The 3411-nt window shown below is 32.8% G+C and overlaps 2 long non-coding RNA genes across 2 annotated transcripts; both read right to left on the bottom strand.

Moving 5' to 3' along the window:
• Positions 1-450: 450 nt before the first annotated feature.
• On the bottom strand, positions 451-1232 carry LOC138903610 (uncharacterized). The gene is made up of 3 exons (XR_011412934.1): positions 1115-1232; positions 920-1033; positions 451-810 (listed from the first exon to the last, which is right to left on the bottom strand). It is a non-coding gene; the product is annotated as an uncharacterized lncRNA (long non-coding RNA).
• A 135-nt stretch (positions 1233-1367) lies between these two features.
• Positions 1368-2175, bottom strand: LOC104092217 (uncharacterized). The gene is made up of 3 exons (XR_004505979.2): positions 1929-2175; positions 1710-1835; positions 1368-1641 (listed from the first exon to the last, which is right to left on the bottom strand). It is a non-coding gene; the product is annotated as an uncharacterized lncRNA (long non-coding RNA).
• Positions 2176-3411: the final 1236 nt, after the last annotated feature.

Genomic DNA, 3411 nt, shown 5'->3' with positions numbered 1-3411 from the left:
CCGTTAGCCATTAATTATGATAGCTCGTGCTTTTTCTAGTTACTGTCTTTTCAAATTCTAATGTTTTGCTTGATTTGCGCCGATGATTAAACCGTGGAGGTGCCTTTGCCTTCTCTGAAAAGCTCGTGGATTATAAGTACTATTCAAACTCTCAAAACAGAATATAAAAGAGGACCATATATTGATCTGTTTAAACACTTTCAATGATCTCATTGTCAAGTCCTTCCGGGACTCAGAAGAAGAAGAAATTAACATAACAACAACAATAAAAATTCAGTGTAACTTCCACTACTAAAAAAACAGTAAATTTTTGACCGTCAAATCAGTCGGAAATCGTGTTTTTCAGTTGCAAATCTGAAAAACTTTTAACAAAAATCTGCTGTATATTTAATTACACCACCTTCCAAAAAAAAAAAAAAACCAACCAAACACCTAATATAACAATCCAAATCCAATATTTACTATAAAACGAACAGTAATATTTATAACAATTCAACCAACTAATCAAACAACCAACTATCAAACAACATAAATTAAACATGTCTCTAACTTCAACTCTAAAACATTCAAATAGCTTAGTCAGACTCAGTCTCCTCTTCAGACTCAGACTCCATTGCAGCTTGACTGCCTTTCTCGCTTTTATTTTTAATAATTTTTGGATCAAAGCCCGAGTTGGTTGAAATTCTTGCGACATTTGATCCACTTTTTGACGCATAGCTTCCATGTCTTTTTAGGAAACTGATGCCCCAGTGAATAATGCTGCTGGTGGACGACTGGAGGATAGTTGTACTCCAATCCCGTAGATTCGACCTTTATTTATTTTCACGAGAAATAAAGAAAAGAAAGTAAAAGAAGTAAGAAAACAAACACGCAACTTTCAAACTAATACCAAAATAGATAATTACATAATATTTATAACTTTATTCACGCCACTAGCCGCCTGTGTCCAAATTGCAGTCATATCCTCCGGGGCCGGCTGAGTTCTTTCTGGCTGAGTTTGTCGCCATGCATCAAGATCAATATGATACTTGTCCTGAAATAAAAATAATACACGTTATATAAATAAAATAAACCAAGAAGGAAAAATAATGTAGTGTTGGTGTTGGGATCATACAAATGTCTCTTAAGCACGCGATTCGACTTGTCCTTCTCTTGTGCCGTCCTTCTACTTCTTCTTGTGGGTCTTCAAAGACCTCAACATAAGTCACATCTCCCCCACGTTCCTTTTTCTGAAAATTAAGAAGTAATTAGATATATATATATATATATATATGTGTGTGTGTGTGTGTGTGTGTGTGTGTGTGTGTGTGTGTGTTCAATTTGCATACTTGTAAAATTAAAAATATTTTATAATGAAATTACCAATCTCAAACGATGGGCTGCAAAACTAATAGAACCTCTGGTATGCAATGCTCCACCCTTAGTAGAAGCTCTATTTAACTTTGCCTGTTCACTTTTCTTCTTCCGCTCAATGTTGTTCCACTTCGCCAAGAGTTGTTTTCAGACATCCTCACGTATCCAATCAGGCTTGGTTCCACCTCTCCTAGCAACATGATGTGAATATGTTACCCACTTCTGTGCTCTCTTCTCGAAGTTCTCATTCACCAGATTTTCAAGTGCAAGCTGCCATACGCACCTAACCTGCAAAATTGAATAAATAATATTAGACGAATGATGACAAGTATTAATAAAAATTAATTTATTCTTACCTTAAATTGTTGCCACATATTCATTCTGATCTGGTAAGATATCTGTTTCCAGGAATTACATGGCTCATGAAAAATGGCTTCATAGATTCCTTCACCATATGCGCGGTCTGTTAGGATGACAAATACCTGCATTAAATTTAACATATAAAAAATGTCATTAAATTCATTATATGCAAAGTTTTATGAAAGATTTTAAAAGGAAATTGAAGGAAAACTCACCTGTTGCCATGGGGAACGATAATCAGCCGATGAAGATGATCGTACTGTACAGTCCCTCCAGTACAATGTCTCACGGTACTAACAACTGTAGAAGTACTGGTAGATGGGGATGCAGCTGCGTAAGAGCCTCCAATATCCAAGTTAGTGGATGATCATGGAGATGATAATTGACTGGGCGATGTATGAGGCACAAAAGATGAACCACTATGATGGCTCGGGGATGCAATCGGTGGTGAGCCACCGCACTGACTAGAAGGATCACACGGGGAAGAAGTTGAAAAATGAGATATGGGTATAAAATTAATGGTAGTCGAAGCTGAGCCATCATGAGAAGGCATGGAGTAATACTGAAGCGAGCTAGACGGAGGAGGGACTTTGAAAAAGTCAGATAACTATGAAGTTGGCATGAAGGGACGGGGAGGCATAGGAGAAGGATACATATTTGGTATACGTGGAGGAAGCTGACTTGGTCTAGGTAAAGTATGTTTTTTCTTCTTAGATTTTTTTATTTCTTTACCGCGAGAATCCATCTGTGTAATGAATATAAAATATTTACATATAAAAATATTTAACATAACAAATATAAACATAAAGTATACATAATAAATATAACAATATAAACTTTAAAAAAAATGAAAGATGTCATTAATAATATAAAGTAATTTTATTACATATTAGAACGAAGCACACCATAACATATAAATACTGAACAAGTCATAAAAAACTCGAAGTTGATATATTTATTTTATTTATACTACTTACTAAGGTATATTCTCCCAAAGGTTATCTAAATAGTTTAATTATATATTTTACTATAATACTTGGGTGGTTTCAATATTAATAGGTACATTAAACTATTGTAAGACAAAAAAGTCCTAAAACATATAAATTAATCTAATTTATTGCAAATTAGTATATGATAGCACTCTAATACTTATTTGACTACATTTTCTTCATTTTGTTCCAATAATAAATAATATAATTAACACATAGGGCATGGAGATTTTCCAAATAAAAAACCGTAAAAAAGAAGTATTAGCACTTAAGTTGTTTCTTAACTAACCAAACTTGAATGTATAAAAATTCTAACTCTTTAAATAATTGTTTAACTCTAGCAGAGAACTATTAACACTTAAGTTTTTTTTATATAAACAAGAATTCCATACTTATAGAACATACCCAAATTATTCTAAATTTTTTTCTTGATTTACTATTGAATATATACAAGTATACTAGCCATTTACACAAGAACATCTAACGAAAAAGAAAAAAAAAACTAATTTATCTAAACAAGCAAATTTTTAACAAGTCACTATATACATATTATATTGCAAAATTTATTGATAATTTATCTATATTGTATTGCAAATTATATAGTTAATTTATACATACTATTTTGCTAAATTAATACAAAAAAATAAATACTTGAAAAACGACCAACGGATCTGCTGTAGGACCACCACCGGAGAAGAGATGAGCCGCC

This window comes from Nicotiana tomentosiformis, chromosome 12 (genome assembly GCF_000390325.3).
Source record: "Nicotiana tomentosiformis chromosome 12, ASM39032v3, whole genome shotgun sequence".
NCBI lineage: Eukaryota > Viridiplantae > Streptophyta > Magnoliopsida > Solanales > Solanaceae > Nicotiana > Nicotiana tomentosiformis.
The sequence above is the reverse complement of the archived record's forward strand: the minus strand, read 5'-3'. Positions and strand labels throughout refer to the sequence as shown.